The following is a 13,877-nucleotide window of genomic DNA, read 5'->3' as shown; positions in this document are numbered from 1 at the left end:
TTTTTTAAATGCAAAAAAAGAGGGAATGGTTGTTAACCACTTTGTATGTTAACATGGTTTCACTCACTCATGCTTCACCATCTTACCCACTTGTAAACAAAAGCCAACTTTTGTAAAACAGCATTGGAGTTTATAAAGTGGCCTTAACCCGAGCTTAATGCCAAACAGGAAAGTCACCAACTTTGTGTACGTACTTGCTTAAGGCTAGAACTAGGGGCCCAGGACTATTTTTAAGTTATGGCTAAGCCAAGTGTGAATATTAGCCATTTATATATAAGTTATGGTGGCTAAGCCAAGTGTGAATGCTAGCCATTTATATATAAGACATTTTTTTACGTTGAGAAATACACATTGCAATAGAATACTTTAACCTCTCCCTCTTCTCCCTACCCTCTTTTACTAAACCTTGCTTGCTCGATGAACGGTTTGATTGTAGAATCTCTCTTGCATGAGTTTCTCCTCTTGTGTGATTGATCCATAGAGTAGGCAACCTTCTTCTCACCTCCAAGGTGAGAAGAAGGTTTGCTTAGATAGGTTTGATTGTAGAATCTCTCTTGCATGAGTTTCTCCTCTTGTGTGATTGATCCATAGAGTAGGCAACCTTCTTCTCACCTCCAAGATGATTAAAGCTCTACCTTCACCCCCTTAGCAAAGGAAGCGTTCCAGTGTGACAATGGAGAGCATTATTATTTACCCAATAATAGCCAATAATTTCTCACCAATGCTATCATAGGGCTTAGAGCCCCTTGCACCACTTGGAATCATATGCCCAAGTGTGTCCATTTCAAAAAATCAAAATCGGTGAACTATTTCATTAAAAAATCCATGAGCCCAACTAGGTGTGTGAGCCATAAGCCCACAAGGCATGAGCCAACATGCGTGAGTCTACTAGTTGTGAGCCAACAAATGCTATCCTTCCAGGCATGACGTGAGTCTAGCTCACCTAACCCATGTGAGCCTATTTCATATAAAAAAGACGTGAGGCCAGAAAGTGTGAGCTATGAGCTAAGAGACGTAAGAGAATAAACGTAAGCACGCGAGCCTTTTTTTAAGAAAAAGTTCAAAAACCCCCCAAAAAAAAATCAAGCTAAAAAAAAAACATTTGGCATTTTATGAAGTCTCCCTTACCCAAATGAAAATGGTACAGACTAGGCCCTCTTAATGTGAAGAATGTAATTATGCTATGGACTCAATTATTCGCCTATTTTTATAAATTTTTAGATTTTTAGAAAAACATAAAATACATAGCAAAGCCTACAAACTCATGAATAAATAGAACAAATTAAATTAAAAAAACATGTTGGCTTTCCTCTAGGACTCCCAATAAACACAAATAGAATTTACAAAACAACAAACAATCAAAACATAAATCTTTTTACATTTTCTCATCCTCCACCCATATCTTATCCAATTCTCAATCACATCACTTAGAGAACAACGGAAAAGGGAAAAGGGACTTTGTAAATGAGGTTTCAATGGAGTGTGGAAGGAGTTTAGTTGGCTAACCACCTCCTTGACAAGGAGCCAACTCTATCGGCACAAAGGGGGGTTGTATCTTTACATTATGAGAAAATAGCTTATATACATCTGGCCCTTATTCGCACTTGGGCACACAAAACTCATAACTTAACTAGGTGAGCATGCACATGGCCAACTTTCTCATAAAGTTGTTTTATAGTTAACCCGAAATGGGGTTAACTAGGTGAGGAAGCATATGGCCAACTTTCTCATAATAGTTAACCTGAAATGGGGTTAACACGCTATCGAATAGGCTACATGCTACATGGATATGGCCAACTTTCTCATAATATTTAACCTGAAATGGGGTTTACACGCTATCGAATAGGCTACATGCTACATTATATCATTATCCCATAACGGTCCATATATAGAGTAGATAGACTTTACTCTGGGATACCTATCCTACTTGTCTTGACATTGCAGGGCCTAAGATGAGCAGAGATGGTCGTGGGAGGTGGCAAAATGGCGTAGCAATTTCTAGTCCATCTTTATGGGTGGCCGGTGGCACGAACTATGACAGTGACAAAGATGAACTAGGAATGATGTTGCAATTCCTAGTTTATCTTTGTCTACCATGGTCAGGGCAGAGACTATGACCATGGACCTACGCAATCATGTCATACATGGCCAACCACTTCTCTACACAGCATCAGCCACATCACTATGAGTCTACTCCCTAACTTTTACTAGCATACATGGCCAGCCACTTCTCTACACTACATCACCTATGAGTTTACTCCCTAACTTCTACTAACATATGCAGCCTCTGTCTTAGCAATTTCGGATTAACCCATTGAAGCTCCCTTCATATGAGCACACGATAGGTGTGGGGCTTTGCCATCTATTGTATCACATGAGTAATATACATTATTTTTCTCTATCTTTGTTATTGTGCAATTTAAGTTTTCAAGTTTTGTACTATGAAAGATCCTACTTCTCGTGAGCGTTCTCTTGTATACACCGCACTTTGTATCCTCTTACATGGTATTAGATCTCCTGCTCATGGTATAAAACTTCTAGTTATTGTGTCTAACAGTCCCCTTAGGTGAAACGATGTCCTCCCCACATCAAGACCATGCCCACCACTATTCGATATTGATAGAAAGCTTAATGACACCAAATATCCTCTATGGAAGTTCAAGATCAAGGCTATCTTATCCTCCTATCCTATCCTCCTTTGAACTTTGCGACATCGTCTCATTGGTGTTGATGACCAATGAGGGATGCAAATGGCAACCTTGTACCATTTGCTACCAACTTTATCCAAGCTTGGAGATGAAGGGAAGCAGATGCTCTCTATGCTATCATTTCACTAGCGTGGAAGATACCATGCTGAGATGACCATAGTTCATTCATGTCTCCGTAAATACACAAGCATGATCTTTATTGGCAGAGGCAGTATGAGCCTAGGAATCCCACAAGGGTTCAAAATCTTGAAAATCCGCTTCAACAAGAGCATATAAGCGATGTGACCGCATTTGTGAGCAACAAACCAAGGACACATTGTTCTCGGGTTGTGGGCCTGTTCAAACGGTCTCAAATGGTCATGGGAGCTCTACTAAGTCCCTATATGACCATGATTAATTCTAATATGGTCCTAGTTGGATGATATGGCTAGTTGGTCATTTTGGACATCGATATTGCCAACGTACCTCCATACAAACCTTGGGCATTATATATAGACTAGTTTGGCAACCTTTGTTCATATTCAAGTTGGTTGTGTGAAGCGTTGTATTCAAAAACTCTTGTAAGCAAGACATCCTCTATGCATAATATGTCTAGATCGCCATCAAAGCTCCTTACCTAGAGCACATGGGTGGGCAAATAACTATCAATTTGTAATCAAAGTTTGCAAGGAGTAATATTGTTTACTCTCCACTTCTTTCTATAAATCAATGCTTTGTATTACAAAGATTTAGGTCCACTATTGTGTTTACTTACATTTAGCTCATTACTTCAAGATGACGAGGCCTATTCCTCTCAGTTCATTACTTCATGACATTTCTAGAGTCACAATGATGGCGACATTCTTCTCTAACTTTAGGATGATAAGGATATATGAATACAGAGTTGCAATGGTGGTAACCAAGCTTGGCAACAAGGTTATCTTCTTTAACACAAAGAAGTAAGGGTTTTAACTTTTTGAACCAAAAGAAAAAGATTAAATGCTTTTATTGTAAGAAAGGACACAGTCAAAGAATGCATGAAAAAGTAGGTAGATGCCAAGAATAACACTCTCAAGACTAAGGAATGGTAATTATACAAGTAAAATATGACTCTATTTTCGAAAACCACACTTGGGATCTTGTGTATTACCCTTCGAGATGCAAGGTAATTGGCACTAAGTGGGTTTACAAGGCAAGATAGAGATTTGATGGTACTTTAGAAAAGTACAAGGCTTGGCAAAAGGTTTTTCAAAGGTGGAGGGTTTTGATTTTTAATATACTTTTTCTCCTATAACTAGGTTAACCATAATCCACACCATCCTTGCATTGATAGTACAGGGGAGTGGCATGTTCTCCAAACAGATGTAAAACCATCTTTCCTCAATGGGAACCACAAGGAAGAGATATATGTAGAGTAGCCACTAGGATTCATGATTCTCCTGATTTCGAAAGTAAAGTTTACAGGTTACGAAAGGCACTCTAGAGGCTAAAAACAAGCCCCATGAGCATGGTTTCAAAGGATTGATTCTTATTTTATTAGTGTTGGTCTTTTATGTATCCCATCCTATGAAAATTTATATACCTTTCGTAAACAAGGAAAGTATATAGTCATTGTTCTTAATGTAGACGACCTCGTGTTTACAGGGGATCACCATAAAAGGATCCACACACATAGTAGATGCTTAATGCAAAGTTTAAGATTACCGATCTTTGTCTTATGCATTATTGTTTGCAGATGAGGTGAGCTAGATAACATTTTCATCTCTTAGCAGAAGTATAAAGATGAGGTACTCGATACATTTGGCATGGCTGAATGTAAGGTAGTTGGGTAATATCTTGATGGAGGTTGATCTAAAGTTGTTCATCAAAGAAAATTCCATCCCTTATGAATGAGACCTCTTATATACAAGAAGTTGGTTGGTAGTAATACTAGAATAGACACATTAGTTTTGATATTGGTGTTTTGATCAAGTTGTCCAATAAGCCCCATGAGAATTAGGTATGCGGGTTTTTAGATTTATCTAAAGTACTCAGAAGTACGGCATTAGGAGAATTAGGTATATGGGATTTGAGATTTATATAAAGTACTCAGAAGTACCGCATCACTTATGCTACGGGCAAGACCCTCAGAGGTTACTATCATGACTTAGATTGGGTGGGTAATTTGTACATGCTTAGTAACACGGTATCATTTTTCTCTTAGTTTAGCATACATTTCTTTGGATCAGTAAGAAACAACACACTGTTGTAATCTCATCCACACTCTCATCTGACAGAAGCTGGAGTACGAGTACAAAGCTACATGCTTTGTACCATGCAAGGCATTATGGTTGAGGTATACATTGAGGTAGACAGTGTTGCAATGCAATAGTTAGAGTTACATGGCCCATTGCTTGGAATCGCGTGTTTCATATTCACACGATGCACATTGAGATTCAATATATTATAGGGCCTTTACTCCAAGTACAAGCTTTCAACAAATTTCACAAATTACATCAATCTTAGAAGAAGAATTAAACGAAAAAACTTAACTGGAAAAATATTTATCAACATAAGACAAAAGCATTGGGTCCAATCTGGCCCCCCCATATGCGAGACCCGAGATCTCACATCTGAGTATTTCAATGATATATTAAGGTATGAAGTAATTTGATACAATCAATACATCTTCTCATCAAAGGAGAAAATAAAAGATGGAAAGAAAAGAGTGCTTCATCCAAGGAACCTGCAATTCTTACAAACCATGTTTAATCTCTCTCTCTCTCTCTCTCTCTCTCTCTCTCTCATGAAGTAATTAAACCATGTACGAAAAACAATAAGAGAACTAATACTTCCTTTAGACGTTTGCCTCTCTCTCTCTCTCTCTCTCTCTCTCTCTCTCTCTCTCTCTCTCTCTCATGAAGTAATTAAACCATGTACGAAAAACAATAAGAGAACTAATACTTCCTATAGACGTTTGCCTGTCTCAGCCTATCCTGGCTCCCTGTATATAAGTACAAGCTTACAACTTGCAACTGTTGTATCTCTCTGGTTTTTCGTTAGAATATAGTCGAGTTGGTACTTAAAATTATGGGAATTAGCCTGGTCTACAACTTCTCGCGAGAGCAGTTTTGCTAAATTAGGTTGTATGAAAAAGCCGACCTACTTTTGGGGATCTCTATCATGAAGATGCTATTTTTATCACATTTATTTTCTTTATATTTTTTTAATTGTTTAGAGATATTCATATATTCTCATCTCTAACTATAATTTTTATTGAATAAATATAATTCAATTTTCAAGAAGGTTCACTCACATAACACAAGATCATTTTCTACGTGGGCTCATCATGTTTTGGAGGTTGCCAATAAAGAATTGTGCACATAAAGGCTCTGATGAGTAGGGACTAGATGGAGTGATAAATTCATTGAGGCATCGGATCACAGAGGTAGTTCACCTTTGGTGGACATTGAGGGTGTTGGATATTAATGATCGACCCTCAAGTTGTATTTTACAGGCACACCGGGGCTAGCTTATATTTATATGGCCCTCATTGTGAGGAGTAGCAGCCCAAAGCATAGTCGAAATCGGCTACATGCTAGACTAGACCATTATCCCATAATGATCCACACATATAGTAGGTAGCTTTACTCATGGACACCTCCAATCCTAACATTGTGAGGCCTCAAGGGGGCCCAAGATGGGCATGATGGCCATGGGAGGTGGCAGATGGTGTAGCAGTTTCTAGTTCATCTTTATGGGCCGCCGAGTTTACACTAATATGGATGATGACACCGATTATGGTCATGTCGTCATAGCTACCATGCATACACAAACCTATATTGATACATGGCCATCCCCTTCTCTATGTAGTTCATTAGATGTCATGTCATGGTTACCATCAAATACTATGTCATGGTTACCATCAAATATTATGTCATGGTTACCCTATGTATACAAAACTACATAGTTCATCAGACATCACCGTGAGTTTACTCCTTAGCTTCTACTAGCATACATCTTAGCGATTTTGGATCATCGAAGCTCACTTGGGCTTTGTCATCTATTGTATAACTTCATACAATATTATTCTCTATCTTTGTTATTACTGTGTGGTTTGAGTTTAAAAGTTTTGTGCTATGAAAGATCCTACTTCTTGTGAGTGTTCTTTTATATACACCATATGTTGTATCATGTACAATACCTACAAACTTTGATTTTGTGTTGGCTCCAAAGCTTCACCATACACTTATTACTCTTAAGAACTACATGGCCTTCATCACACCTCATGAATTCTTTGCAATCCAAGACTATATAAAAGTAATTACCTCAATCATTTCTTTTTTATTTTATGAACCTTGCACTACTTCATTACTTGATTATTTTGGTTTATTTATTTATTTATTTATTTAGAAGCGTCAATTAACTTGCACTTGACAAAGAGGGTCCTGTTGTTCTATTTGCACACACACACACACATATAGAGAGAGAGAGGTCTCAAGAAACAAGACAAGAGAGAAAGTGGTGGTGAGAGAGAGGGCAAACTAGTTGTAAGAATAGTCATAGAGAGAGAGAGAGAGAGAGAGAGAGAGAGAGAGAGAGAGAGAGAGAAAGATATATATATATATATATATATATATATATATATATATATATATATATATATATGTTTGCAAAAGACCACAAGGGTCCATGACACCAAAAAGTAAAATGAATCCATGAGTAATGGAATCATGGAATAACAAACTGAAAATGAAAGAACTAAACTAAAACTGAGCTATCACTGTTAAAATTGTTTAAAAAAGCCCTATGTGCTACACCGAGGCTCAATTGTAAAAGTGCAATACATCCTCATAAATAGAGATACAATCCACGGGGGCAATAAGTGTGTGGTAGGGTCAAGTGTTGGAGATGGTCTACTGACAAGGAAATAGGCTTTGTACTTGTAATTATGTACTCGCTGTCTATGTCCAGAATTCAGGGTGGTGCACATCGCCAAAGGATCTCTCAAAGCTGGACCTGGCAAGGGGATGGTACCCTCGATCCTCTCGATCATTGGCCATCTAGATGTCCAAATTTGACTAGCTCTCTCTAGGGAAACACTGGAAAGGCTAAACATGGAGACATCCATTCCCAATATGGACCCTAACTAGTCTAATTCGGGAATGAGAAGCACCGACTCGGAAGAGGAAGGAGTGATCCTTCCTAGAACCACAATTGGCATGGGCATAGAGACAACGGTTACATCACCTACTCAGTGAGCCCTCAAAATACAAACCTTGGAATGCTTGGAATAGCCTACAGGCCTACAGTCTCTTCAAGCTTAGCAGCATTAGACCTAATAGTGCAAGGGGATTCAGGTTTAATATGATCACTAAGGTTGTAGCAATAACCCAAGATTCTAGGCCCAAAGAGTTTATGCAAGCTATTGGGTACACTACGATGGGAACCTTATAGCATGGAGCTTTGGAATAGACCCAGCATCATCGGGAGGGACGTACACACCTTAGTACAACCCAACCTTACATGGATACCCTTCGCAATACCCTAACTTGCCTCAAGGGAAAGGATAATATCCTACATATGTCATGCCACACTGGCTTACCTGTACCCATACTATCACTTGTAGGCCCACTACCTTAACGTCCACCTACACCACTACCTGTAAAAAATTGAAGATATCTTAAGGATAGCAGCCTAGGTATAGGGAGGGGGTACGAATGGGGGCTCACAATAATACCACCTCCAACTACAACAATAGTTGGGCCAAACCCTAGACATCAAAATATTATGATCAAAATCACCAAATTGATAGCAAAGTTTAACAGGAATGAAGATCCCATTCACACTTGAAAGTGTTTGATTAAATGTGCCACACATATGGTCAACTTGATGACCTGGTAAGGGTGAGCACCTTCGGCCTCCCCATGGAAGGGAAGGCAAGTTAGTGGTTTTGATTGCTAAAACCAAAAGACAAGGCATGCTTTGACACCTTGAAGACTGCTTTCACGATTGGGCATTCTCGTCAAGGAACCCGATGGAACCTAGTTGATCAACTTTACAATGTCAATTAGCAAGAGAAAGAATTCATCAAAGACTATATCAGTAGGTAATTGTTCTGATGATAGCAGCTGATGAGGAGCGCATGCCTTGCAAAACCTTAACACCAAAGAACCATTCTCTAATCAAAGAAGTGCTAGAACCATCAAGCTTCCGAAGGTAACCCACACTCGAACCATGCTAATAAAAAAGAGGATCCTTTACTTGGTCGTAGGGGTAAGTAACCAAGATTCATCAAAAGCCTCACCCAAGCAGGGTAAACTTTCGCTATCAAGTACTCCCCCCCCCCCGACAACCTCTCTCCAAGAACTAACCTAACTAACACCAATACTGCCAACATTTCCAACCTTGTAGAATCAGAACCCAATTGTTACCCATGAGTTCCCAGCACAAATGTTTCCATGATGGGGGTGATAAATGGTGGATGCCAAAAGAAATGCTTCGAGCACAAGGTTACTATGAAGGGTAAAAGAGAATTTCGATACCAAAGAGAAAGGTCCAGCTCACATCCACACCACCAACCAAACCATGTTGCAAAACACCAAACCCCAATCCCAAACCAACAACATGGTTCCTCGAAAAGGAGTTGTTGGAAGCCCAAGGGTACTATGCAAGTCGCACACAACTTTGGCTACCCAAGGCAACATGCGGTCAAAATCAACCAGTCAAAGAGGGCAACCTTGAGAGGAAGGAACACTATGAAAGGATGGTGGGTACCTAACACACTTCTAGTGGCCCAAGGGTATTATGGAGGTAGCAGAAGCATTTGGGTACCTAAAGTCACACCAATGTTACTCCCAACCTCTTTAGTATTTATAACAAAAAGTACCGAGGAGAGATGGCAATGGCAACCCAAACCAACCAACACCACTGAAACCCCATGTATAACCCTAGCAAAGGGTAAGGCAAAAATTGAAGAATTCATTGAGCCCCATGACCATTCCCAACCACACCATGAATAGGATATTCCTTCCACATTGAACTCAAAAGCCTATGATGTAGTTGAAGTCCTAGAACCACCCACTTCTCTAATGTAAAACTTGCATCCCTTGCAAGCCTTGCTAAATGGGCTAAAAATAGGTACCTCACCCTCGCCACATGAAAAGGGACACACCAGTTAGAAAAACCAATAAAAACTATCAAAGAATGTAAAAAAAAAGTAGGAATGGAGCAAAGAAGAATGCAGAAATAGAAGAAAGCAGAGGGATGGAGATTGAGAAGGGGAATCCACTAGGAAGTCAATACTAGTTATGTAAAAAGGTTATCTAGTCTTTATCCTTCTAGGTACATCTCAAGATGGGGGGCCATGGTGAGTAAAAACCTGGTCCATGGTACGGTGCATCGCCTTGATTACTAGTGCTCAAAATACCACTAATAATGGCACTCCATCAAGCATGGCCCAACACCGCACCTACATATACACTAAGGGCCTAACTATATGTAAAATCTCTAAAAACATTGCATGTACAAGTTGCGTATGCATGTTCTCATCTATGCATGCATGTTCTCTTCTATGCATGCATGTTCACATTTATGCATGCATGTTTCACGAATCTTTTGTGCACACACGTTTCCACCATTTGTGCATGCATGTTCTCTTCTACACACACACGCTCTCTTCTAGCACACGTACGTTCACATCTAGTGCATGCACGTTCACATCTACGCATGCACATTTCTACCATCTACACACGTTCTCGTCTAGGTACCCACATTCACATTTGCACATGCCATTTCCATATTCTATCTGCGCACATATGTTTAAAGTTGTGAACATACATATGCCGTTTTGTGTATGCATGTTCCTAAGAATGGCCTGTGAACATATGTATGTCATTTTGCGTATGCCCCTTGCCAAGAATGGCATGTGAACATATGTATGTTCCTAGGAAAAAGCTATATGAACGAAGGCCCCCCCTCTCATTTTCCACTATTTGCTCTCCATTATTCACAAGCACTTGCAAATTTTATCCACTGTCATTTTCCACCATTCACTCTCCACTATTCACAAACTCTTACAAATTTAATCACTCCACTTGCCTTTGTAGTGACAATAAAGGAGGCAAGGTTGAGGACCCTAGCTCTTCATAAGAGAGGGTTACTCTACCAAGAGTGGCTAGAGGTGGAAGCTAGTAAGACCCTTGCATTCTCCTTCTCTGTATCTTGCAAGGCTCAAAAGTTCTCAAAAGGTGAGCAATACCTTGTCATGCTAAGATGCCCTCCTGGACCTCTAATGCTAATCATTCCATGGAGTCATGGCACTTTCATTCCACAAATCACAGAGTGCAGACCCCCTCATGTTAAAGGATCCTCCCAATATGAAGCATCTCTACATTGCCTATCAATTTCCATGCCGCCTCAAGAAGCTTTTTGTCATCAAGGTTGCCCAAGGCTATCATCACTTTTCCCTCCATTTGGCCATGGATCGATCCCGAAACTAAGTACATAACCTTGGTTGGCATATCTTTGACCATCCACCATCCATTTCTTAATAATAACTTCACCAGAACTTCACCACCATCAACTTGGGTAATGTGAGTATGTGACCACTATTAGGAAGGAGGGTATGTTAATCACTTTGTTGGTTAACATGGTTTCGCTCCCCCAAGCTATCGCAAGGCATTTTGCCATCTTACCTACACGAACAAGCACTTATCTGTTTGTAAGACAATGCAAAAACATATAAAGATGCCTTATCATGCACTTAATGTTAAATAGGGAAATTCTATGGCCTTAGCGTACATAGTTGCTTAAGACTAGTAATAGAGGCAAAACCATTTTTAAGTTTGGTCAGCCAGCCTAGTGTAACAACTAGTCATTTGTATATGTCATTTTTGACAATAAGCAATACCTAAGCATTCCCTTGCAATAGTTTTCTTGTGAAGTCTCCTTCTTCCCTCTTCTTGTGCTTGCTTGCATGCTATTTTATTCTTACCTTTACTTGATGGATGTTCAAGTCATCGTCGCAAGGCATTTTGCCATCTTACCTACACGAACGAGCACTTATCTGTTGTTGTAAGACAATGCAAAAACATATAAAGATGCCTTATCATGCACTTAATGTTAAATAGGAAAATTTTATGGCCTTAGTGTACATAGTTGCTTAAGACTAGTAATAGAGGCAAAACCATTTTTAAGTTTGGTCAGCCAGCCTAGTGTAACAACTAGTCATTTGTATATGTCATTTTTGACAATAAGCAATACCTAAGCATTCCCTTGCAATAGTTTTCTTGTGAAGTCTCCTTCTTCCCTCTTCTTGTGCTTGCTTGCATGCTATTTTATTCTTACCTTTACTTGATGGATGTTCAAGTCCACGCTTTTGAGATTTTTTTATATTTTGTGCTTCCTTTATGTGTGGATCAATCTAAACACAATGATATATATAAGATAAATTGGTTTAAATAAAATTAAAAAATAAATATAATTCACAAGAAAAGAACACATATAAAACTACTCACACAATCTCTTGTGGGCCATAAAATGATGTACCCTTTAGTTTGATTTAAGGTCGAGATATCACCATCTTCGAGAGAAAAAGGAAGAGGCACTTCTCCTACTTTGACATCTTTGATTGATACTCCAACATTTCCTAACAGTAATGGAACTCTATGCATGATATTAAGATTGTAGTTTACATGTGACATGGTAACAATAGCTACTTTGTATCATTCAATGTTAGAAAAACCCATGTGTCTCTTTCAAGTTGTGAAGATGCCATATAGAAAATACAAGAGAGAGGAGAAGAGAAAGGGGAAAAAGGAAGAGAGGAAGCAACAAAGAGAGGTGTAAAGAGAACAAGAAAGAGAGAGAGAAGAAAATAAGAAAGAAAAGAAACAAGAGGGAGAGGAGAAAATAAATAGGGGGGAGGAGAGGAGGAAAGAAAGGGAGAGAAATAAAGAGAAGGTAAGAAAAGGAGAGTTAAAGATAAAGGAGAGAGGAGGGGGAGAGAGAGGAGAGAGGCAAGGGAGTGAAAGAGAGAGTGGGAGAGAGATAAAGAGAAGCGAAAGGTGGGAGAGTTAAAGAGAAAGGAGAGAGGAGAGGCAAGGAAGTGGAAGAGAGAGTGGGAGATGAGGAGAAGGGAAAGGTGGGAGAGTTAAAGAGAAAGGAGAGAGGAGAGGCAAGGAAGTGGAAGAGAGAGTGGGAGATGAGGAGATAAGTTTGGTCAGCGAGCCTTGTAACAACTAGTCATTTGTATATGTCATTTTTGACAATAAGCAATACCTAAGCATTCCCTTGCAATAGTTTTCTTGTGAAGTCTCCTTCTTCCCTCTTCTTGTGCTTGCTTGCATGCTATTTTATTCTTACCTTTACTTGATGGATGTTCAAGTCAAGAGCTTATGTTAACCTTGTCAAAGCATGTGTCATTGGGTCTTGCCTAGGAGCCGTAATCTACAATTTCCCATGTGGGTGCACTAGCTCATCCATCATGTCCTCACTCGAATGTCACACACCCAAATGCTCCTTACCAAAGGGGTGCAGGGAGAGCTCTCAATAACTAGATGGAGGCAAGAAGAGATGGTCCTTCGTGATGGTTCTCACACCTACAAAAGATGAGAAAAGAAGAAAGGCTAATGCAAGAGGGAAACCTACAATCACACCTATCCAAACAAGCATCCATCAAGCACGTAAGGACACAATAGCATGTAAGTAAGCAAGAAAAGGGAAGAAGGAGAGCTCACAAGAAAACTATTACAAGGGAATGATTGTGTATTTCTTATTATAAAAAATGATTTATATATAAGTGACTAGTTTTCACATTAGGTTGACCAAACTCTGATTTATATTATAAGTGACTAGTTTTCACATTAGGTTGACCAAACTCTGATGGGGGTGAAACTTGGCAAGTGGGTCCTAGGGTTTCTCTCTCCCCACTTGCCTAGTTTCACCCCCATCAGCGAACACTGGATTGGTGTGGTGATGTTGTACAACCTGCTCTTTTTGCATACGGTCCAAGGGGTCCTATATGTAAAAAATAACACGTTTGAGTAGGACAGCACATCCATCCAGCATCTGATGGGGATGAAAATTAGCAAGTGGGTCCATAGGGTTGCTCTCCTACCACTTGCCAAGTTTCACCCCCATCCGATGCTGGATGGGTATGGTGGTGTGGTGCAACCTGCTCTTTTTTGTATACAACCCAAGGATCCCTGT

This window comes from Cibotium barometz, chromosome 6 (genome assembly GCF_041138505.1).
Source record: "Cibotium barometz isolate CiBa-2024 chromosome 6, ASM4113850v1, whole genome shotgun sequence".
In the NCBI taxonomy this organism is placed as follows: Eukaryota; Viridiplantae; Streptophyta; class Polypodiopsida; order Cyatheales; family Cibotiaceae; genus Cibotium; species Cibotium barometz.
This window is presented reverse-complemented; position numbering follows the sequence as displayed.